This window comes from Leptonotus elevatus, chromosome 1 (assembly GCF_054856555.1).
Source record: "Leptonotus elevatus isolate MCC_2025b chromosome 1, RoL_Lele_1.0, whole genome shotgun sequence".
Classification (NCBI taxonomy): Eukaryota; Metazoa; Chordata; class Actinopteri; order Syngnathiformes; family Syngnathidae; genus Leptonotus; species Leptonotus elevatus.
Window position 1 is genome coordinate 25,370,029 of NC_141239.1, and position 26,569 is coordinate 25,396,597.

Consider the following 26,569-nt stretch of genomic DNA (forward strand, 5'->3'; position numbering starts at 1 on the left):
CCAAAAGACGACTCATAGTAAGGCAAACTAAATGAAATTCCATCCACTTAAAGGCACTGACTGATAATGTCATTATTATGAAGCTAATTTAACATTACATGCTATATTGAGGAATTTTCCTGGGGAATCTCTCCAGTAGCTTGCATATGGATAGACAGGGGTCCACAAAGTCTCTTTACTAATTACAACAAATTAAAATATGTACCTGTACTTCAAAAGCAAGTGATATGTCAAAGTTGTGTTCAAAGTTTTGAATCCTGTTGCTTTTGTGTATTTCTTGTATCCTGTTGGTGAAATACTTTGTGTTAAAGTATGTGCATTATGATCAGTTCATTGCAGCTTCTTCTGGTTTGCACAACTTGGCCACTGGGGGCAGTATAAAACTGCCATGCGGACACATATGAAGAAGACTGACAATTAATGTAAATGACTTAGTAACTGCAGTAATGGTTGTCATTTTAGACCAAGTATAAAAAATATATATGCCTGTTTGAGTGTTGTTAAATTGGCTGTTTACATGTTTTGGGTCACTGTTTGTTTTTAAATATTTGTTGCTTAAAGCTTTATTGAAATGTTAATTCATTTGCATTTTCCATTAAATAATAACAATAATAATGCATTGGCTTTATATAGCGCTTTTTTGGACACTCAAAGACTCATCACAGTGGATGCATTTCTCGTGCACTCACACATTCACACTGTGGTGGCGGTAAGCTAATTAAGTAAGCTGACCAAAACGCGGCTGCCCCGCCGACCCCCTCCAAACATTCGCATCTTGCATACACCAGTGTGAGTAGTACTGGAGGTAATATGTGTGAAGTGTCTTGCCCAAGGACACAACGACGCATGACTCGGGGCAGAGCGAGGATCGAACAGCCAACCTTCCGGTTACTAGACAACCATCTCTACACTATTGTGTGTTAGCTTTAATGCTACATTCACACCAAAACCAAAACGGCGATCCTGAACACTTCCTTCGCTAGCGTTTCAGAGCACCGCTGACTACTTCTACTTCTTTCCTGGGACTATACAGCTGGGGCACTATTTTCTCCAGCAGCGAGAGGTTTTTGAGGTACGTGATAACACTTCCGCTTTTTTAGTGGCAATCGTGCGGGCGGCAGTTGCACTAAATAACTTTGGCATGGATGATAAACACTGCTGCTACCTCGGTACAGTTCAACAGCAAGTAAATACACTTACCAGCACTTGTATCCTACTTCTTTGCTCACCAATGCTGTCCCGGTTGGCCTTGTTGTTGCGCTCGGGGTGACAACAGACAGGACGTTGTGTGTGACGTAGCCAGTACTCGAAGCCGATTGGCTACGTGAGGCGAAATGCGAAAAAAGTTAAAATTTTCCGGATATTCGTCACTTTTGTTCCAGTCCATTGACTACTTTTTTTTTTTTTTTTACTTGAGAGTAGTGTCACATATCTCCAGGTACCAATCTATAGCTACTTCTCATTTGGTACTCATTTATGCAGTTATCCATTAATTGGCTTTTGTTAAAGTGTAATGAGACTTTCTGGACATGCTGTAAATGACGGCAGCTGTAACAGAAATAACAGCCAGCTTATCACGTCTGCACGATGGCAAAAACTGTTGTGATTGGCAGTACTTTTGACGGCAGATGTGCCCTGGAGGAGGCCCCGGAAGGACCTTGCCCTCCGGCCTCGACTACTCGAATGTGAGCTGGCACACCTGCAGGCCCCTAATAGAGAAAAAGAGCATGTGGCCCCGCTGGGGAGCCAACATGAAACATACTGTAGTGTCACTGAGCTGCTGAACTGACTGCAGTGCTGCTATAGGCTATGCTACCGTACTGGAATAATGCTACTGTTACGAGCAGCACTTAGATTCCAAGCCAAGGCTGATGCTCAGTTTTCTTACTGACATTACACTGAAGACACTTCATTTCAAAGAGTTAGTTGTGCTCAGTCTTGTGTTACTCTAAGTACCTGAGAGCAGTACTTTAAAGTGGCACTCAAGGCCAAAAGTATCTCTACAATAATTTGTAGTTGTAATTTAGTCATCTTGGCCATATGTTGACTGAAATTGACGTCAAACTGCCCTTGGGCTTGAATTACGAAAGTCACAGCTCACCTGTTTTCCGGTTTGGTCTCATGGAAAACAGCAGAGCTCGAGGGCACTTTGAAGTCAATTGCATCCAATAGCAGAGGACGGTATAAGGCCAAAATGGCAGCTCCCTCAGATGGATGTGAATGTAATCGACTTAATTCTTATTCCACAAACGTAATATTAATCAGAAGAAGAAGAAGAAGAATAGACTAGTGAGGGGATACACTTTCTCATCTCAATTGTGCTGCTCACCCTAGTGTGTGTGTGTGCGCTTTCAGGGACTATTTCACAATTTGAAAGCTAGAACTATGCTAATTTCACTAAGTAGCTGCTGACACAATGTACATGATGGATGGTTCACACGAGCTGTGTGCTTTCCAAACAATTCTTCCTCGACGCTTAAGGTGTGACGAGGAGCCATCTGCTCAAACAAAGCTATTGTCAGCATACACCTATAGCCTACAAATATTTCATTGGCCGGTATAAAAAAGGCCTTTTGCATAACAGCAAATAGACAAGAATCATTCCACAAGGGATGATATAGACAGTACAACAGCAATGGAACCTTACATAGCACTCATGTTCTAATTTAAACCATTAATTTGGTCTACGTCAACCAACATTAGTTAGCTCACATTACCATCAGTTGTTGAAAAAAAATGCACCTATTTCCACAAATCACATGAGATCTAATGCATGAACGGTTGCTTGCCTCGAGGTGTCAACACAAACCTCCACATGTGCTCATGAGATTAAATGGCACATTAAGTCATTCACTGTCAGCCCAGTTCAAATGGATTTTTGACGTCTATAGCCGTCAAGGGCACTGAATGAGTTTTAATGAGTGGCAATAGGCCCAATCCCAATACCGCCCCTTAACCCTCATCTCGTCGAGTTTGGCTTATGCAGGGTTAGAGACGAGGGCTGCAGGTCCCTTTTCACGAAGATAGATCCCGACCTCCCTTGGTTCTCCCTTACTACAGTTACACCCCCTCGGCAAGGCCGCGGCAAGCAATGGCAAAGGTAACGGTGACACCAGGAAATAACAAAACGCAGGAGACACATAAATGTAAGTATGCTCATTTATTGAATGTCATAGTAATGATAGTGGTTTTATCAAATGTTCTATACTTTGGCAGAAATTGGAACAATTGTGTGTTTTAGTAAACGCTCGCTATTGTCGCGTCTGTTACGTCACAATCAGCACGCAGCCGCGGCGGCTCGAGGTGACGACGTAGCGGATTGGATAGCGATAGTACGTTCCCAATTCCGAGAGGGATTCTTTCGTTTTTGCCTCCCCAAAGAAATAGAAGGGAGAGGGGATAGATAAACGAGACGAAGGGTGAAAAATAAGTAATGGGATTGGGCCTAAGTGTACAAAAGGAATCGGACATTCGGCCAACATGCTAACGGGGCTAACAAGTGCGCAATCTCTTCATTTCACATTCCTGGACTACTTTATTTAATGTTTGCTTGCAGTCGAGCACCCACTAAATGACATAATTGTTTAATATGACTTGACGTGACGTAGACTAATAGTTCAACTCTCTCCGTCAAAGTAAAACAAATCGCATTTATTCTTTTTTCTCTCAATATTGATGCTGACATTTCTGATTACGATGTTAACATTTAACTCTGCAGCTAATGCCACTGTTTGTTGCTATTTGTATTGGCTTAGTCGAAAAAAACTAATGACATAAACAAATCATCAAATTATTTATTGTCATTTATGACTGTTAACTAATAAATGGCACTCATAGAAAAATTACATTGTTTACCAATTTCCCACTAACATCTCAGCACTCATCAGCTAACTATACACTATCACTCGCCAACTCCCATGTCACTCACAAGTCTAGGTGCCACCTTTTTAAAGCCACACACATTCAATGTCACAGATACAATATTGCACCACTTGAAGATGGCGGCCCAAGTGGACAAAATAATACATGCACCTCACATGCTCAATTTGCATTGATATTCATTTTTGAATAATACAGGAACTAATTGTATTTCATTAGTCGAATCATTAACGAAATAATCACTTGAATATTTGATTTGAAATCTATTTGATAGCTCCATTGGCCCGAGGTTCAACGCCAACATGCCCTCAGGTCATGTTGGAACTACTACGACACTGATGACAACGCCTATAATTAATGAAAAGCGGCAAACAACTTTTTACAACTTATATAATAACGCAATTTCTCTTGATAACAGTCAGTGAATAAAGTTTATTTCGTTTCAGAAGTAAATGTGTCAGGGTCCGATTTTTTAACAGATGACAATGTTCCTGTCACCTGTTGCGTATCAAGAGAAAACTGTGACATAGTATTTTTTTTTTTTAACAATGATATTATATAAACAATATATAATTGCTTTATGGATTGTTTTAGCATGTTTAATAAATGGAAGCATTTGCAAAATGTCATAGTTGCCCTTGTATCCTTCCATCTTTCTGTATGTGGCCCTCAAAAGAAAATGTTTGAAATGAAGCTGGATGCCAAAACATGGTGGACTAACACATGCAGATGAGATCCTGTCTTGATTGTGCCTCACTTCACTTGGAATTCTGAGCGCTCCCACTCCAAGAAATCTGGAAGAAGCGTACCGTAATTGGCATGCAGGCTTTTTATTGAAGGAATAACACCTCGCAGGCCTGACAACCCGCCAGCGCCAATCCTCCCTCTCCTCGCCGCTCTCCCAGCGGGCGATCACCGGGCTGAGATGATTCGCCCTGAAAGGCGGCACCGTCTGATGAGGTGACAACAGGTGGAGCGTCAGATTGAGGCACGGCAGCTGGGGACGGAGCGCCTCTCTCGCCAGCTGTCGCTTCCGATGGTGATCATTAAAGGACGCCTGTTGTTTTGGGCTGTGCTGAGAGCTTTGTCCAAGAACCCTGGAGCAATAATTTTCATTTGGAAATGCACACTCACAACTGCTAGATTTTGAGTTACTGGGTTTGGGCGGGCTGAAGAGTTGAATCTGGTCACCATTTTTGACAGTTTTGGTGTGTACTGTAGATAAAGTAAATATAACATTCTTTGGTGGTGACTGGATTGCTAATTGGGTACAACTCTTGTTTCTTAAAAACTGTTGGTCATCAATATGGGTAGTTTTTACCCATTGTTGGATTAAAGTCTTGATCAACATGCTCTCTCAAATCCTCAATCCAGTGCACTGGGTATAAATAACAAAACATTAGCGAACCTCGTGAGGTTCAAATAATGGATGGATGGCTTGGTTAGTTTTGGATCCAGCACTTGGTTAGCGATTTCACCCAATTTGGGTTACTTTTGACCCAGCAGTTTTATGAGTAGCTCGTGATGGGCATTTGATTCATTTTCTTTGTCAAATACATTGCCAAATTGATATCATCTTTCTCAAAATGTTTTGAAATCTTAATTGGAACTGATCAATATTGTTATTGTTGTAATCTGCTGTTGTTGTACCCATTGTTCTATATCACTTCCTGAATTGCCCAATCCTGTTCCCATGTTCTCTTTCTAACTGCCCTCTGTCCTGCTTCTCACAGTCTACACAGTCTGAGTTCTAGTGAAGGTATTTTCTTATCACCATTGAAAAAAGCTTTCTTACGTTGGCTTTAGTTGGGCTTCTTTAATGTATGATTTTATATTCAATACATTTATAATCTGCGTCAATTATATGCAGATATTTGCTGTTCACGGGTCGGGCCGGTTGACTGTACAAAGTAGTATCTGTACTATAATGCAAAATGCAGTTATACAACAAAAATTAGACATATTGATCATTTAATGTGAAACGCAACGTCACCTGTGAAAATGATTATTTATTTTGTATTGGATTGAACAAGTGTACCTAATAAAGTGAGACATGCGCATGAAGAGGTTTGCTATCATACAGCACGGCCACCTCCGTTAAACTCGAGAAAACAGGAATGAATAATCTGCATCATATTGAAGCCTTGTGATGGTGTCAAGTATTCAAAAGTCCCCCAGTGAGCTCCGTGGTACACAGAGATCTGCTAATGGTGAGAATGCTGGCACTTTTTTTTTTCTTTCTTAGAACACACTGCTAGCATGGCTCCAAGTTTGGAGGCAGTTTCCATGGCCACGATGTCCTATCAACACACTATCAACACACTTGGCCTCACTTGACGGTCTTGTAGATGTGGCCATCACTGGCGGTGAAAAATGAAGCCATTACAGTGGAGCCGAATTGCGAGTGGGACATATGATAACCACGCGTGATTAAGAGGCTCGGCTACAAACCAAAGAAGAAGAAAAAAGAAGCTTGACGTAAATCTTTAAAGGGGACATATTATGGGAGACTTTTTAATTGTTTGTACTGTATGCAAATAGTTGGAGTGCCTGGCCACCTGTCAAGTGGAAAATTAAAGTCAATATGTTTCCCAAAATGTGTCTTCTTGCGACGTGTTCCAACATTTGCCAAATTATAAAGACACAATTTGTGTTTTGGCATGTGGGAGCTGCATGCGCCACATGCCGCTACAATAACTTGCATGTGTAATTTGGTGGCTTGGTGATGAAGTGCTGCAGTATTTGTGTGACAAGTGGATGTATTTCTTTAGCCTTTTTTTTCTGTAAAAATGCCAAACACGTTTTATTAAGACACTTGGGAACTGATTTACACTGTGGAAAAGTTGCATAATGTATCCCCTTTAAGGCGTTTAAGTTGGCATTGACGTCGTATTATTCGTCCCCCCTTGATAAAAAGTTCCCTTTGACGACCACAAAGCCAGTTGTCAGCAGGTTTTTGCGAAGGCCGGACATATGGCCGCCCAAATTATTGATGAGTCAGCCTGTGGTGTCCCGCCCGCTCCTTAAAGGGCTCATCTCCTCATTAAACGCGCCTCGACTCAGTGCGTCCTCTCTGATGTTCCCACCGCGACTGATGAGGGACCAGCGGTGCTTCAATAATGCAGATGCTGCCTCTGCTAGTTGACACGTTTACTAAACTGGTGGACTGTCCAGAAATGTGAGATAAAAACACAGTTTGTCATGCAACAAATGTATAAGAAGAAAAGTCACAAGTTTCAACTGCCGCCATACAACCAACCAATTAAAGTCACTTTTTTTTTTTCCTGTTCCCCTGTCACTGAATCAAAAATGGTACGGTCCATTACATCATCCTCCATGTGCGACACGTTACGAGTTTGGCTTATGCAGAGTTTAACCTCATAACCAGCTGTTACCTTTGTCTGCGCTTTCTCAACAATCGCCAATCATTCCAGTCTACTGCCCCCGTTGTTGTCAGGTTGCACTCTGACGATGGCGCAACCTGCCACACTCCACCCGCCAAATATGCCACTATGTAATCACCCCGCGGCAGGCTGAGATCCACAAGTTTCGTAGTAAAACAGATGCTGCTGAGATTGTGGTGAGAAGCAAACAGCTTCTGCTACGACAACATCAAGTCGCAGTGAGTCAAGACGCCGCTATGACATCATGTGCAATAGCAGACACTTGGATGCAGTACACAAGACTCATTCGTACTACATCCAGTATATGTATCCTGCGGCCTGACCAATATTACGCATTTAGTTCACACCTCTACATATCACAATTTGCAAGCCACCGCCTAAAGCAGTGTACATGTGTGTTTCAAGCAGTGTAATGCTGGTCACCATAAATCAAATTAAACACCTATTATTTGTATGTATATATATATATATATATATATATAGTGCTGTAAAAGTTAAAGCATTAATCACAAAAAAATATCGCATTAATCATGATTTAGCGCAGATTAATCACACTATTCATTTTGACCATAGATTATCCTTTAGCGGATGGCTACGTTTAAGGTAGCACAGGTTGTTTGAGCAACAAACATAATTACATGCATTAAAGTAAAGCATTTAATAAATGTTTGCGTATGACATTTAGAATATTTGTTCATGTCAAAATATACGGGTCATTTTTTTCCCCCATTTTGAATTATGCAAGTAATTCATTGATTAGAAAAAGAGGATGATGAGCGCATGCAGTGGATCAAAAATTGTTGAAGACGTCCTCATAACATTAAATGTCAAAAGAATTAACACCTAGCCGGTTTTGGCGGGAAAAAATATTGATTAAAAAAACTTTTTTTATTAAGTGATTAATCGGGATTAATCAAAATTCTAAGATGTGATAAATCTGATTTAAAAAAATAATCGTTTGACAGCTCATATATATACGCGATAATTTTGACACCCTATATATATATATATATATATATATAGGGTGTCAAAATTATCGCGTTCATAAAGTCATAAAGATTTAAAGTCTTTAACGGCACAATTTTTTTCTTAACGCTCGATTAACAACCGCCCCTTATTTGGAAAGCCTCTACTGAAGGTAATTCCAGTGACGACGCAGCAGAAACGTCCACGTCAAAATTACCCAATAGAAATGCACTGTACTCCCTGCGTTCTTTCAAAGTAGAGAACCGGCCGTAGTGCTTCACAGTCCAAATGGCTCCTCCACGCTAACATTCTGCCCCTTAAACATTGTGTGTTTTAGCTCCAGCGTAGTACAGTGCATTTCTATTGAGTAATTTTGACGTGGACATTTCTGCTCCGTCGCGACTAGAATTCCCTTAGTAGAGGCTTTCCAAATAAGGGCCGGTCGTTAATCGAGCGTAAAAAAAAGTGCACTTTGAATTAACACGATCTTAACGTGATAATTTTGACACCCTTTATATGTATATATATATATATATATATATATATATATATATATATATATATATATATATATATATATATATATATATATATATATATAGATAGATAGATAGATAGATAGATAAATAGAAAGATATAGATCACCTTATTTTCCTGCACGGGAACAATGCTTGCCAGTCTTCCAGGAGTGGATGCATTGTGCTGTCCATCAAGTCGTACTGTACATTGACACCTGGCTCGACTTAAAGCAATCACTCTGAGTTCAAGCTGTGTGACAACGCATGCCTTATACGAAGCCAAGGCAGATTACAGGATGACCTTCAGCCAGCATCGGAGTGGTAGTCCGAGCCCGCTCCTCTGATTGTGCCTCGTACTCTTGACTTTTACTTCAAAGCGGCGTACGCTAAGGGGCTAAGTGAGCGAGCAGAGCCAAAGCAGCATCCCAATCATCTCCTTGGCGTCTAAAAAGTGCTAGCGGCTCTAAGTAAACCTGTGAAGTGAAGGCCTGAAAAGGCGCTTTGGACTGAATAGTGACCATTTCAACACTACAAATCCTCCTATATGATATTAAATGTGTATGGCGGCTTCTGGTAGGGTTCTAACTTCTTCTTGGACACTCCTAAATACATCCACTCTTTTGAACTTACTGGCCAACTCTGCTGATTTTTTTCTCACCCTTCAGCAAGGCTCTCTTCTTGTCACAGAGCTCAAGTCGTTCTTATCTACCGCCATTTTTTTATATCATGGTGACTGACATTAAGCCTTTCTTTCAAAATCAGCTGCACTTTGTGAGGCCTTTATCTTTTCAAGTGGACAAGCCAGTGATTAATTCATCTCACATTCAGTAGGCAAACATGTCACCAGTATCCATATTTTTCTCTTTATTTTTTTAATTTGCTGACATTATGAGCAAAAACCACTACCTCCACTAAATTAGCCATTCTTAGTTCTTAGTATTTGGTGTTGGTACTTTTATTTTACTTTATTATTTTTGCTATATATATATATTTATAGTAGGGGACAGGGGTGTAACAAAAGCCAGTTTGAATGGAAAATTATTGACTCATTTGCTCCCCAAAACATATAAAAACGTTATATTTTATTTATATATTACCAAGGTCCCAAAAACATATGTATACGTTTTTTTTTAACGTTTTTTGATACTAGAGCATACAGAAAGGCTTTGATGCAGCCTCTGTCGCTTAACGCAATGATAGTTATTACAAAAAACGGCCATCAGGTTGCAGCAAAGTATGAAAGATCAACGAGGGCCATGCTGCAACAAGCTCTTTTTGCCAGTGTTTTCAACAGTTTTGTGAATAATGATAACATTTACCTATATTGTAATGCTAAGTGCTCCAAAACGGAAACAGATACAAATAAACTTTTTTTCCTGATGAAAGAAGATACTTTAATCTTTCTTTTGGTAGGGTCTATGTTTTTATAACAAGAGAACACAATATTCTGTGGGCCTTGCAAAATCTGTCAAAATCCAGTAAAACAGCCGGGAGCAAAGGGGGTTGCTTCAGTGAAAATGGCAGGGAGTGAATGAATGAATTACTTTAAAAATGTGAGTAACTGAATTGAACTGAATTGTTACACTTTGAAATATATTGAGATATGTATCAAATAATCTTTTATTGGAAATAGAATTCTTAGACTGAAATGGCAAATTTACAGTACTGACAAGTTCATTCAAATGTATGTAAAATTGCGACAAAAAAGTCATTGCCTCATCCCCTCTTGAAAATATATGAATATATATTAGTACTGTCAAAGTTAATGTGTTAACTCATTGATTAATCACAAAAAAATATCGCATTAAATCATGTATTAACGCAGATTAATAAAACAATTATTTTTGACCGTAGGTGAACCTTTAGCTTGACGACAAATTATGTTAAAGGTAGCACAGGTTGTATTTGAGAAATAAACTACTACATACATGATAATAAAACATTTAATAAACATTTTTGTATGACATTCAAAATATTTGTTCTAGTCAAAATATTGTTGTTGTTTTTTTTCATTTTAAATTATGAAAGTAATAAATGATTAGAAAAAGAGAAGGATGAGCGTGTGCAGTGGATCCAAAAAATCATAACATTAATTTGAAAGAATTAACACATAACAGGTGCTCTTCAAATTTGGAAGGCAAAAAAATAAGTGAATAATCATGATTAATAAAAATTCTAAAATGTGATTAATCTGATTAAAAAATGTAATCGTTTGGCAGCTCATACATACAAAAAGCTGACTTACAAACTTTATATATATATATATAAAGTTTGTGAACCCTGCAGGCATGGTCAGATTTTTTGCTTCTCACCCTATTTTTTATTATTATTATTTTATTTTTTTTCTAAGACCCTTCACCCTATTTTTAAGGAAGAGCCCGGACACCTTACAGAGGAAACTCATTTTGGCTGCTTGTATCCGAGATCTTGTTCTTTTGGTCACGAGCTGTGGGTCATAGGTGAGGGTAGGAACGTAGATCGACAGGTAAATCGAGAGCTTTGCCTTCTGGCTCAGCTTCTTCATCACCACAACGGACCGATACAAAGTCCGCATCACTGCAGACGCTGCACCGATCCGCCTGTCGATCTCCCGCTCCAACCTACCCTCACTGAACAAGACCCCAAGATACGTGAACTCCTCCACTTGGGGCAGGATCTCATCCCTAACCCGGAGAGGGCATGAAACCCTTTTCCGACTGAGGACCATGGTTTCGGTTTTGGAGGTGCTGATCTTCATCCCAACCGCTTCACACTCGGCTGCGAACCGCTCTAGTGAGAGTTGGAGATCACGGCTTGATGAAGCCAACAGCACCACCCTTCTTAAAAAGAGGAACCACCACCCCGGTCTGCCAATCCAGAGGCACTGTCCCCGATGTCCACATGATGTTGTAGAGGCGTGTCAACCACGACAGCCCCACTACATCAAGAGTCTTTAGGAACTCATCCGCCCCCACGGCCTTGCCACCAAGGAGCTTTCCAAACACCTCAGTGACTTTGACCTCAGAGATAGGAGAGCCCACCTCAGAGTCCACAGACTCTGCTTTCTCAAAGGAAAACGTGTCAGTGGAATTGAGAAGGTCTTCGAAGTATTCTCCCCACCGACTCACGACGTCACAAGTCGCGATCAGCAGAACCTCATCTCCACTATACACAGTGTTAATGGTGCACTGCTTTCCTCTCCTGAGACGCCGGATGGTGGACCAGAATCGCAGGCTACTAGGCAATTCACACCCCTAATATATATATATATATATATATATATATATATATATATATATATATATATATATATATATAGACCTTTCCTGATGTCATTGAGCAGGTACAGAGTCTGCCGTTGCATGATTGGTGCAGCTGACTCCTCGTTCACAGGAATGAAGGCCCTGTATTGATTTCTTTGACAAAATGCCTATTGACCCGATGGAGAGCTGTAAATATTCCCAGCTGTCAACTCTAAAGGCAGTTACGTTCAATAGCTGCTGGTTGTGGATCACATTTCTCCTCCTTTGCGTCCCAAATGTAACATTTCTTTCAAGGGCTGCGCTAATCTTTACACGTGTCCTTAGATGTTTGACTTTGTTGCCAGCTGCTCTGTTTGTGCTTCTCGCGTTTCATGTTGACGGTTTCACAAAAGTCGAAATTACACGGCATTACAGCTACAGGAGATAATCGCCCACGCCCGCCAAATGCAAAGCAATGCCATCACTGCACATTTGAATGTTTGCACGTCCGCCCGCTAATTCATTCATGCCCTTTGCTGTTACATTAATGAATAATTGATGGGCTTGTTTTGATTGACCAGATTGGATGATGCCATTCAAGCTGCAACGAGTCTTATTGAAGTCATTTGAATGTTTGAGTGTTGGGAGGCGGACGTAGAAATTCAGTTAAGTAACACATTTGCTTACAGAAATGTTGTTGTATGGGAACTACTAAAAATCTGTAAAAGTGTATAAGAATTTACTTTTGCAGAATTTAATAGGAAGTTGTACAAAAGGTTAAGCACACAATGCCAAGTCAACACTGACCAAGCTACAAAATTTACCATGAAATCGATGTAATGTATTACAAAATGTATTTACTAAAAATATTTCTCCAAGAACCACCCCTCCCCCCAATTAATGTGGCGTTTGCATTTAAGTGACAATGGGATGCAAACAAACACATGCGTGAATGCAAACTTCCAATAAGGCAAATACCACGCTTACATCACGGGATGCTACCAAGAACATGTCTTAACAAGGATGGGACAGTGACTGTGAAAAGGGACTTCCTAGCGCGCACACACACTCACACAGACACACGCGCACACAACCGTGAATTGTGACAGTTACGTCATGTTGCGCTTTAATGGGCTCTCATGCACCGGAACAGGTACAGCGGCGCGTTGTTCAATATGTCCCGCTTCTCTACAGTGTCATGTCAGTTTAGCATAAGCAGGTAGCTGGAGTGGCATTCCAGATTTGTGTGTGCATGTGTGTGTGCGTGTTTTCCTTTATTAATAACAAATAAGCCACTGAAGTCATTGCCTCCTCTAAACTCCTCCATGTTCACAATCTGTAATTTTCATTCCAAATTTGGTCACCCTTTTTGGGGAAAAAAAGGTCTGTAATGATGTATCTTTTTCAAGTGATTTTCTTTTTGTTGGCTTTTTGAGACACTTCTTTTTAAAAAAAGGAGCCTCAAATCGACGTCTAAAGAAAATAACTTGAAAGGAGAATCCTTTTTCAAAACCACTATTCATACAGTGTGAGATACTATGGCTTTCCACATCACACCAATGTTCCAAAAATAATCTTCCTTTTTTCTTTTTTTTTTTGTCAAGTTAAGATGAACTTCTTTGTAAGAAAATGTTTCCTTCTTTGGACCACCAATGGAATCACAAGCACATCTGTCAGTTGTTGTCAGGGTTGTCAAATAATAATAATAATAATAATAATAATAATATAGCTGCTCCTGCCTTAGCCTGTATGTTCAATAACCTCTGTTATACATTTTGTATTCTGGGATAAAGCCAAGCAGAAGGTGCTGATTCATTGTGAGGTTGAGAGGAAATAATGTATGGGTAAAGTAAAATAAGAGCGTACCCTCTGCCGAATGCTTTCTTTCCACCCTTTGTTTTGTTATTTCTGCTTTTATCTACTGGCTCCAGCCGTTATTAGATAATGGAAAGGCTCAGCCTTCTTTGTTGTGCCTCTCGGAATGTTAAAAGATGCAGTCAATGATGGTTCATGTGTGGAGTCTTCAGGCAAAAGTGTGGGCAGCACTATTGACTGAACGCCAACCTTCACCTATTAGATTTAAATGATAGAAATTGTCAATGTTTTAATTTCTTTACATCTTTTTGACATATACAAACCCAATTCCCCCCAAATTTTGGACACTACACAAATTGTAAATAAAAACTGAATGCAATTATGTGGAAGTGCCAAATTTCAATATTTTGTTGAGAATAGAAGATAGAGAACAGGTCAAATGTTTAAACCAAGAAAATGTATCATTTTAAGGGATAAAATTGTTGATTGTAAATGTCATGGTGCCAACAAATCTAAAAAATGTTGGGACAGGTAGCAGCAATAAGAGGCTGGAAAAGTCAATTGCGCTTATAAAAAAAAAACTGGTGCAACAAAGAAAGCCCAAAACAGTCAAACAGTTCGAGAAACGCGTGTTAGACAAGAATGGGACAGTCCCATTTTGGAGATTTGTTGACACCATGGAATTTAAAATCAACATAGTTTTCCCTTAAAATGATACATTTTCGCAGTTTAAACTTTTGACCTGTTCTCTATGTTCTATTCTCAATAACTTATTAAAATGTGGCACTTCCACATAATTGCATTCAGTTTTTATTCACAATTTGTATAGTGTCCAAACTTTTTGGGACTTGGGTTTGTACATCGAACCAGTGTGATTCATATTTAATACAGAGCTGTGGTTCAGTTGTAAAATTATTGGATCATATGGGGCAGTTTGGTAAGATGCCCTGTGATCTCAACCTAGCAACAATTGACCAGTAAAAAAAAAGAAAAAAAGGAAAGAACGATATTGTTAAGGCTGTTAGAATGCAAAAAAATTGGCATCAGACAAGAGATTTTCCTTGTATGTAGGATGCCTATAAAGCAGGGTTCACACGTACCGGGGCTAAATTTGAACATGTCCCCCTAAAGTTAGCAAACGCCAGATTACCAAGTCTCTCTAAAAGATGATCCTGAGTGAGTGATTATCCATTGGTGAACGGTATGTTAAGAGTAATTTTTTACCCTCCATAACCAGCTGGAAAAATATCTGGAACTGACATTTGTTATAATAATAAACTTGACGAGAAGAGCTGGCAACCACTATGTAGTTGGCAGATAAGCTAACGGTTGGCCTAGCTTCTTCTATTTCTTCTTCGTACTTTACAGCAGTCTGGATGTCCTGTGACACCATGCTGTCATTATTGGTACTGCGACAGACTTGCGCTTGTTGATGGAGATGTGATTGTGTTTGTTGCTGTTTTGGTCATTTTTAGTTCACTACAAACGAAAAGAGCAGTAAGAACTATCAGGTTTTTTTTTTTTTTACATGCGATGTGTGAGGTTTTACACATAAAAAAATAAAATAAATTATATATATTATGACAAAATCAGTCTATGAGCATCCCGCTATGAATGCTTTGATCAGAAGGCAGCTCATTTATGAGGAAGCAGCGAGTTAACTCCCCCTGATGGTCATTGAAGGAATTGAATCAGCGGCTGCGATCACAGGTTACAACCCGAGCACCCAAGGAATGAGGCGCCATCCCATCCCTAAATCAAATGAACATCCATCCATTCATTGTCAGCGTTTATCATCATTAGAGACCGTTGCTGCCCCATGCGGCCCCACATATTGCACATGCCAGAAACCACCACACTAACGACAAGATTACTCTGCTGCCCCAGAACAAGACCAATACAAACTCGCAGGGTTAGAAGCATCATTTTATCATCCCTGTGTGGCTCATTTCCCGACTTCGCCATCCTCTCGAGTGAGTGGGAGGTGTGTGGTGGAGTGGGGGCTCAATCAAGCGGATGCCCATCACACGGGACGCCGGAGGTGATGCTACAGTAGCTTTGTCAAGCGGCACAGTGAAGTTTTAGGCTTTCGAACGAGTGTGTGTGTGTGTGTGTGTGCGCGCGCCGTGCTGTCGTTCCATATGTCTCCCAGCACGGGTCCCTTTACACATTGTTAGCCGGAGAACAACAACAGCCACTCCCTTACTACATGGCAGTCATTAGTCAACAAGTACAATAAGCACAGCAATGCCTTTGTTATTGTCATTTGTAACAGGTGCAAGGAAATTGACGTGAATAGAGCGCTTTTGTTGTCAAGTTCAGTACGCGCAAATGGGTCCCCAGATGTTTCAATACTTTTGCATTGTTTTCCCACAATGGAAGTATTAATAGAGCCTCAAGAATAACAAGAAAGACTGAAACAAGCGGGTGTGACCATCATATCAGAAGTATAATTTGACATCTGCCTCTCTGAACATGCCACAGTGAACAGATCTTCTACTATAGTGTCTTTATATTTGTGTGCCAGCCAAGACACCTTTCTTGTGGTGTCCGTGTCGGTATTCATTCGATGCTGGCTTGTAATAAGGAGAACGGCATCTGCAAAGTTACCGCAGTGACCGTAGGTTATTTGCTTTTGGTTCTTTAATATTAGGCGGAGCAGTCAGGATACAGTTGTGTTTGCTTTGGTATTTATTTGACGCTGGTTTCTATTAAGGGTAATAAAGTCTCTTGTGTTACCACAGATTTATGCTTTCATGATCTATAATAGTAGCGGACCAGCCAGGACACTTTTCTTGTGTTAGCACTAGCATTTTGCTAACAATGGTGGTCAGAATTGTGCGGTGAGCTTCCACAAACTTTGCCTCGCAATGAAATCGACCATATGATGATCACCTCATAGCAACATGTTCTCTTAGCACAGGGGTGTCAAACATACGGCCCGCGGGCCACACCAGGCCCACAAAGGGGTTTAATCCGGCCCACGAGATGTTTGTGTAAAGTAAATATAAAAACAAAAGTAATGTTGGACCAATTCATCTGCTAGCCATAATCAAAACATATAATTCGTAATTTCACAAGCAATCCTCAGATGAACAATGCAACTTGTACATAAAATAGCCCTGGGTGTCATTATTTTACACACAACCTAAAGTTACGATTTGTTTAAACAAAAAATAAAAATAAAATCATAGACCGACATAAACGTGTTAAATACAACACAAATTCAATTACTGGTAACATAAACACATATAATAAGGATTAACGTCCTTATAACTTCATTAACTGCGCCATTCATTGCATTCTGGGAACAATATATATGCAAAACAGGTAGAGATAACATGTCTAGAACTCATACAGGCAAAGTGTTGTCGTGCTCCATTTGCATTTGTGTTATTTTTTGGAACAATATAATTACAGTTGAGAAATAGCAAATAGCAAAAATCTGCGTATACTTGACCGCAATTGTTTTTAAATTATATACCATGATTTTATCGATCCGGCCCACTTGGTAATATATTTTCCTCCATGCGGCCCCTAAGCTAATATGAGTTTGACACCCCTGTCTTAGCATATTAGCATTCGTCTTCATTTTAGTATCATTAGCATCTGACTACGACTACAAAAAAATATATTTTTAACAAGGTACTTCTATTTGGATAGTAAATTAGTCCTGAACAAAAGTTGTATTATTCCAATTTGATGCTTAAGGATTTTTGTCACATTTAGCATTAATTGCATTACTCAGCCTGACAGTTCGTCATTATGCTTAACACAGACAAGCTCTGTTAGCATTTAGCATTGCTCTAGCTTAACATCATTAGCTTTCAGCCCTGTTTTGTCACTTTAACTTCCATCCGTGTCGATCGAATGTCAAGCTTTCTGTTGTAACACAGTTAGGACATTAGCCGGAGCAGCCTAGGGCCAAACACAGTTATTCCTTACTGTTGCTTTTAGCGTTTTGTCACATTGTGCATATATAGAAGTGCAGCTTCACTGTGCTGTCTCTCGCTCTCTGTCAGACTAATGCAAGAGTTTTGGATGCTTCCAGCAGGTCGTCCAAAGAAATGTGTCATTCGCGATTGCCATTCCCGCTTAATAAGGTCGGCCACGCTTCCCAAAGCGCCGTCCCCTCAGGATATCAGTCTCCCTCAAACAGCAATTTATCCAGCGGGGGCAGTCTCTTCATCTTTTTTTCGTCACGAGAAGCTGTAATTCTCTCTCGATATCCTCGGCACGATCTCTCTCACTCTCCATCCACAAAAGGAGCGAGCGCAGGCAAGTTGCATACAAAATAGCTGACTCAATCATCAGCTGCATAATCAAGATACGAGAGATGAGGGGTGGTGGTGTGTGTGTGTGTGTGTGTGTGTGTGTGTGTGTGTGTGTGTGTGTGTGTGTGTGTGTGTGTGTGTTTGTGTGTGTCTGTAGGGGGGGGGCGAAAGTGTGAGGGAGACGGAAGATGGCAAAAAGTTGCGACCAAGCGATGAGACAGACACAAGTTGTGACTCATCATCCTGCTAAGATTTTGTGGAGCAACTTGCAGATTTAACCTTAGGATGTTCTGAAAAATAAACGGAAAATCAATCTGTCTCAAGGTTTTATGCTCCTCCAGCGAGCATTTTCCAAAGACAGATGGCACGGAGGCTGTGAAATCCTCAGCTTATCTGCGAGTGAGCCCCGCACGGCTGACTGTAATGACCGACCGCACAGTCTAATAGAATAGATTAAGGCCATAGGCAGTGGCTAATCATTGTGTATTTGTTCCCATATTGGCACCTTGCACACTTTGATTAAGATGGCAAGATGACATAAATACTCCGATGTTGATTTATCAAGCCGTAGAAGAACTTTTTTTCCTGCACTTGAAGCAAAGGAAGCCATTTAGATGGCGGAGCTGTCCGTGGTGCTGAATGCAAACTTGTTCTTCCTAATGTGTTTCAATAATCACTGACTGTGCAGAGGCGCAAGTTGGGCTCCCATTGCGCTTTTTTCCCTTTCTTTTTTAATTTGGGCACACGTCTACCTCACTCACAACCACAAAGCCACATTCTTAGAGCACACTGAAAAGACGCACGCTTGTTGCATTCAAGTCCCAAAACAGAACAGGTTCCTACCTGCGCTCTTCAGCTCAGTGTCATCATGCTCCAAAAGAAGCTTCCAGGTTCCCAGGGGGCTCCAACATCCACGTTTATTAATATTATTGTTTACTGATACAAACGAATATTTGTTGCGAGTGTTCAGCGTGGCTAGAGCTCAATCGGCGCTCCTCGCTTACAGCTGAGCAAAGCTGCTCGCTCGGGCTGCTTATTTCTAACCGCCGAGACAGCCAGCGAGGGAGGGAGCGGGGGGCGGGCCGGGCTGTTGAGAGGAGAGGCGTGTTAAAGGAGGACGTGTGTGCGTGTGTGTGTTTGTGTGGGAGGGATGAAGGGTGGAAAAGAGGAAGGGAGGCTGCTGTCAGAGGAGAGAGAGAGAGAGAGAGAGAGAGAGAGAGAGAGAGAGAGAGAGAGAGAGAGAGAGAGAGAGAGAGAGAGAGAGAGAAGCGCGCGTTTTTGGATCAACGCCACCCGGCATGGGCACGAAGTTGTAAAGCTCCTAACGAGATTGCCCCTAAGGACTCGACCTCTCGGACCCCGTGGCCACGCCCACTCTCCTCAAGTGAAGATAATGTACTCATATTTTAATAAGCAAGCCACGTGACTTTATATTGATCAAAATAATTGTATGAGTGAAGTTTGCCACTAATCACTGGCTTCGGCTTTCTCCCTGGCCTTCATTTTTGCTTAACAGCAAATTCAGTTTTCACAGGTGAAATCTAAAGCCAAAAACAAACACTATCCAATGTTTAAGCAATCAATCTAAATGGCGACACTTGAGCAAATCCAAACAAGTCATATGTTCCAATAATTTTGTTCACTGGCAACGTGATAAGTGCCTGAGTTGTTTGACCGATTTGATTGACTGGATTGGGAATTTTGCATTTTATGCTAATTTAGTGATCAACTGTATTGTCTTAATTTGCCCGATCAATCAATGATCAAAATATTACATTACATGTTATATTCAATGTTTATCTTCTTTTTATATATATATATATATATATATATATATATATATATATATATATATATATATATATATATATATATATATATATATATATATATATATATATAATTTGAGGGGGGGTTCCTCCCGATGCATTTCAGTTGGTGTCAGTTATTTGTGGGTTTTTGCTATTTTCATGTTTTTGTTTGTTTGTAATTGTTGACCCATTGTGGTTCTTTTAAGCTTAATAGTACTTTTTAGTAAATGTATTTCTTTGCATATGAAAACACGCAATTTTAGCTAGGGATGCACAATATATCGAAAAATATTGATATTGCGATATTGCAATATGCATATTGCAAAGACATATGGAATTTCATGCTTTTATCTGAATTTGACCTGTCAGACGCAAACTTAAATGTGCAACAACATCCAGTTGTAATTTAGGTAATTACAATCAATTTAATTAACTAATTTAATTAACCAAGAATACATTGAGCTTTCTTATTTTACCACATGAAAAAAAGTAATTTTTTCATTGTATATTAAAAATGTCATTTCTTTATACATGTTAAATGTTACAATTTCTATATTCAACAACTATATCGCATATTGCAAGTTTTTTTCCAATATTGTGCAGACCTCTTTTCAGCTAAATACTATATCAGAGAATGTGTTGTTATTCTTATGTATTTTATTATTTTTCTTTTTTAGGGTGACACTTAGGATCTGTCTCGCAACTGCAGATGTAAAATAGCCTTCTGGCTAATTCTGGCATATTTACTCACTGATAGGTGCATTTACGCAAATTAGAGGTAGCCTTTTTGTTTACGTTTCTATGAATCAATTACAAACAAAATAAACACGAAACTTACAAGCAAGTGCAAGAGAGTGAGCATTGCAAATTCATTTCCACACTCTTCAAGACATTTGTCATACTCCAACTTTATTTTTGGTCGAATTATGAATTTTTCCTTGTATTCTTACGACTTATATTCTTGTAAAACCAGCCGTCAATCCAATCAGTCAAAACCCTTACTTGCACTCAGTGTAGCGATAGGCGGGGTACGTAGATGGCAATGATGTCAAAGCATCACTCGAAGCCTCCAATCAGATTTCTCTATGCTACTCACAGCTGCAAGGGAACATTATGGGATTGCCATGATGTCATAACTGCTATGTATTTAATGACATTAATAATAGTTCATATCACTAAATATATATATATATATATTGCAATTTATCACTATCACTATAATTAAATCAAGTGTCACGCTGTGATGGCGGCGGTCCATAATTCTCAGGTCTTAAATAGACATAAAGGGGAGTGGCAGAGCCTGCTGCGAAAGTCCACCATATTTCATCAAAGAAGTCAATTCTTGTTACATGTGATGGAAGATCAATACATTTCAGTGATAAATGGCCGAATACCCAGAAGGGGCTGCATGCATGAGCACACACATGCCGTCAACTGGACACAAAAAGGAAGTATTTTGACTCATATAGGCAGCATTGCAGTGTGCGCGCCATCTTAAGAGTACAAACTAAGTACGTGCTTGTGCACTTGAAGGCTTCACATTTGAGCTTGAAGAGATCAAATCCTACTGCTTTGATTCATAACAGCCTGCGATATCTTCTGGAACGACAAAATCTGAGGGATGGCGCGAGAAGATCTGGAAGCGGATGCTTCTCTTTGAGGGAGTGTGTGTGTGTGCGTTTGTGTGTATGTGCAAGTCTGGTTGTGAAAAGAACTTGGCACAAGCTTTGGAGACAGCAGCGTCGAGGAAGTGAATGTGTAAAGCGTGGACAAGGACATGCACAGTCAAAGAAGAATAGCAGCCGCGCTGAATGTATCACATGTTCGAATAACTTTGCTGATTATACTACAAAGTCTCAGTGGACTGGACGCCGCATTAAAAGATAACCTGCAGGGTTAAAGGTCTCGACAAGGGGAGGCAAGAAATAATATGTCTGCTTGAGCTCACTGATGAAATATTTATTATTGGGATACGGTTCTATTGCTGCAACCTATTCAAGTAAGCTTGGTGGAGAAACAATTCAAGAGCTGCCGGTCTCTATTTTGACCGTCTCGTGTTGTCAATTAGGTTACCCAAATGCTAGAAACTGCCCACAGTGTGATGCAATCGTCCAACTACAACCACTCTAATAGTGTGTGTATACATTGTAAAAGGAAGCATACTGTGCATTTTTTTCACAATGCAAAACACTTTCTAAGCATCTTAATAAAATGTCATAGTAGTAAGAAGAAAAAAAGAATGACAGCACACTTAACATTCACTTGTCACACTGTGGTTGAAATCACTAATTTGGCTCACTACTGTCCCTTCCACAACAGGGGCTTTTTTTTTTTTTTTGTAGACAGGCGCACATGCACTCGGTATAAAATTGAGCACATCTTTATTTTCATGTTGTGGTAAGTCTGGCTTACTGTGTTTGGTAAGTTTCTTGAAATAGGATCTTCACAACCACAACATAAAGTTAATAATCACTCTAGATACCACTGTATATTCTGTAGACTCTTAGTATATAACATTATATTAGTCATAGTGTGTATACCATTTTATGCTGCTAATGTCTTATTTGTGTGCTTCTCTTTGTCTGTCCGCTCTTAAACCTTGTGCTGTCCAACTGCATTTCCAATAAATATCCATCCATCCATCCATCATCTGAACCACTTATCTTCGTGAGGGTCGCGGGCATGCTGGAGCAGCCTATCCCAACAGAGAGTATATAAAACTTCTCCGCTGCACAGAAAAACAGTTTCGGCATAAAACACTATTAAGATCCCCCATTATTCATGACAAGCAGACAAACATGGGAGGTTTAACAAAAACAACTAATCTATTGACTTTTTGTGTTGTTATTGGAAACTTGTGGAGGTTGTGAGACTCCCGACAGAGCAGAAGATGTTCACCTCTCCGTGTCCAGATTGTGAATGAATCACAGTTTTGTGAATGCCCCACTACTAACAGATCCACCCCACCCTTGTTTGCCTTTCACTAGCATTTTATACTTTGTCTACGAATGTAGTGCATTCATGCATGTGCCCAACAATTCCTCTGACTATAATGACCATATTGGTCGCGTATTAATTGGAGCACTGTCTCCATGTGGCACATGCAGCACACAAAAAGAACACGTGTGTGTTTGTATGTGTGTGTTTATGTGTGTGTGTGGTCTTGTTTTTCTTACATAGTGGGACCAACATTTAGGGATTTCACAGAGTTGTGGGGCCCACCCGTCCATGTGGGGCCATTTTGCTGGTCCCCACAAGTTTAGTCCTCTTTTTGAGGGTCAAGACTTGGTTTTAGAGTTTAGGTTTTAATTGGGTTATGGTTGAGGTTAGGGTAAGGAATAGGGGTAGGCAATCATTTTTGATGGTTGGGGTTAGCGGAAGGGGCTAGGAAATGCATTATGTCAATGAGATGGCCCCACAAAGATAGTAAAACAAACGTGTGTGTGCCTTTGTCTTTGCTACATTGTGGGGCCCATACTTGTGTGCTTTAGCAGGTTTAACCACCATTGTGGGGACCTACTTGAAATTATGGGGACATTTTGGTGGTCCCCACAAGTTCAGACCTCCTTTTTGAGGGTCAAGACTTGGTTTTAGAGTTTAGGTTTGAATTGGGTTATGGTTGAGGTTAGGGAAAGGGTTAGGGAAAGGCGTTATGTCAATGAGAAGTCCCCACGATGATACAAAGACAAACATACACACGCACACACACGCGCGCACACACACACACACACACACTCTGATATCAGCTGAACATTAGAGTACCTTGTATTGTGAATTATAATTTCATAAAATTCACATTTATTCTTGTAATATTTTGGATTAATTTATATTGTCTTATTAATGTAATATCTTTCGAGTGCATACAAACGTGTAGATAAATCTTTATCTTAATAGTGTTTCCATGCAGTCTGGCAGCTGGACCCCAGCCACCACTTGAAAATTGTGGATCTTCAGCAAGCTTAGCATCCAAATCATGGTTGTAAAACCTTAGTATAGGGCAATCATTTACTTTATCAATCAGAATATGTATTCTTGTTTCAATCAGAATGAAGATTTATTATGATTTATATTTCAGTCCAGTATGGATTTTTTTTTTGCAAGTGTACCTAATAATATGTCCACTAAAGACTGGAATTTAAACCGAACCCGCTCCTCGGTACCTGTCTGTCTAACTCGTTGGGCCCGCCTCTCCGAATGAATAGGCGATAATGCGACTAAATGAAGTCCGAGCGGGTTGGGGCGCAGGGAAGAAAAGGGAAGGCAGATAGGCGGAATGAATTATTTAAATCCTTCATTTAGTGGCTAAGCCAATTTGGGTAGCGGAGGGAGGTAACGGCGCTGGCAATAATTCAGGGGCGGAGACGCGGCGAGCGTAGGGCTGATTTAATGGAATATCTGCTGTCAAGGAAGTGAAGCACATCCATCTTGCATGCTGGAGGAGGAGGAGGAAATGGGTAGCTAAATAGGAAAGATAGGCAGCTGGATGTTCCATGCATATTTGTATTATTGTGCAACATATAGAATGGCGCAACAATTCTGTTCTAATGGCCCTTGGTCTTGCATTTATACGAGGAGAGAGATTAAAAAAAAAAAGGAAAAGATTGCGACTCAAAATCAGCTCAGTTATCCATTTACAGTGTCACCGTAGCTTTATCATTTATCACATTTTAGACATGCATTTTTTGTTTTAAAATCTTTTTACATTGGGTTCATAAAAGTGTCTTTAAAGTCCAAGTAAAGTGAAGATTAATCTCTAATGTGTGTAGGCCAAATTGCTACAATTAAATGATGATCGACAAGTACATGAAAGAAGGCTTAAATTTAGTGAAAAATCAAGTTTTCAAACTCTGTTAACTGTTAAACAAATTAAACTACCATGACATGGAAGATTGGATGCTACTTTGTCTTTTCTAACACCAGGACAATGAGGCACTCCGATCACACCGGCACAAAGTCTTTTTTTCTATCCATGACAGGCACACACTCATGACCAACAACGAGGCGCTCTAAAGCAACCACGCCAGCGGTCTATTTAAAGGGGAGATGCATTTTTGTGGAGTAGTCATAGCTAATGCTAACCGTATGTCGAGATGTGAACAAAGGCAATCAAGTTCTTATGTAGTGGGAACTCCAATGTTAGACACCACCCCCCTAAAAATCTGAAAAATCAGTTTAATGCTTGGCTTGACTTTGGCTTTGGCCTGTTGCTCCTGTCAGCCAGGGTAGACGCCGCAGGACCTGGTGCTTAAAGTAAGTTATTTGTTGTTTCTGTGGGCTTGGTACGCTGTGTCAGTAACACTGGCCAGTGTAGGCTTTGACAACTCAATATGTTTGAATGCAATAAGTGAATATGGCTTGGTAAGCATAGGAAGATAAAGTGCTATTAAAGTGAAACCATCTTCTATTTTGATCAAATTGGATTTTTCATATGTTGGACTATGAAGCGTATTTCGGGAAAAGTACAAGTAAGCGATTTTAGTTAGTTTGGGACTCTGTTGTTGACGAAAATCTCGAGTGCCGATGATGACCCCGAGTCCAGGCACTAAGGTGTATCTTTCTCTATTGCAGATTGCCATCTATTAGGAGTGGGTCTACTCTGGATCGCAATTTCCTTAAAGAAAGTGGATCACTGAATATAGAGTACCACATAATTCAAAAGTCATTGTATTGAGACGCTGGCATGTCAAATCAGAACTGAGGTAAGAAGGAAGTACGGACGCAGGCATCAGTGCAACCTGCAGCGTAATTACTGAAGATGTTTCTGAGTCGAAGGCATCATTTGCATAAACGCCAGGGTAGAGCTCAGCGCCCGATTAGGTTACGACACAGATCTCACGCCGTCAACCTTGGCGGAAGTGCAATTTGCATGCATTTGAATATGTTGACAGCATGGAATGCACTGATGAGGGAGGAATTCATCTCATGGTTACCCGCTGAAAGGTCTCCAAAAGGCCATCAAATAGACGCTGAGCTAAGTGTCTGTTTCAAAAACTTGGGTAAATTGTGTGAATGCTGAGAGACGAGTGTTGAGTGAATATTGTGGTCATGAACCATTTCTCAATTACAATGACATTCAGTTTGTCAGAAGTCCACCAAGACCGCATTGCCATATTTGTACTTGTTTTCTTCCACTATTTGTGGCCGAGTTGTGTCCCTACTTTTAGTGCAACACAGTTTGTGTCAACTAATTTGGCAACTTGCTGTCCATGTGCCTCAGGTGTTATCCCGTGCTTGCATCCCACAATCCAAAAACATGCTCACTGAAGGTGCTAAATGGCGAGTGTGAGTATGGATGGTTGTTTGTACACACAATGAACTTGAAGAATTATAACATAATGAAATGTTTTTCTTTATGATATATTTAATTGACACTGTTTTTGTCATGTAATAGATAAACATGAATTCTGAACTGCTCCATGGGTGTTTTTCACAAAACAGGTTTAGTGAGAACTCTGGGTCGAGAAACCCTGAAATGTGGGAAACTGCGTCTTCCGTTTCAGAAAGGGAGGTAACTGAAACCAGAGGAAAATAGGTAACTAGCCTGTTTCCTAAAAATAGGTTATTTAAGCTCTCAGTCAGTTACCGTAGTAACATGTTCCATGAATCAAACCTGATTGGTGTCAGGTTTTGCACAATGTTTTTTTCTGTTCCCGCCTCCTTTCAGCCACACACGACATTTCA

The 26,569-nt window shown here is 40.2% G+C and overlaps 1 protein-coding gene across 1 annotated transcript in view; it reads right to left on the reverse strand.

The window, feature by feature from the left end:
* The window catches only part of elfn1a (extracellular leucine-rich repeat and fibronectin type III domain containing 1a), a 95,538-nt gene extending 76,407 nt beyond the window's left edge, over positions 1–19,131 (reverse strand). The window contains exon 1 of the mRNA XM_086093040.1: positions 18,921–19,131. The gene's annotated coding sequence lies outside the window, so the exon portion shown is untranslated. The remainder of the gene's footprint in view (positions 1–18,920) is intronic.
* Positions 19,132–26,569: the final 7,438 nt, after the last annotated feature.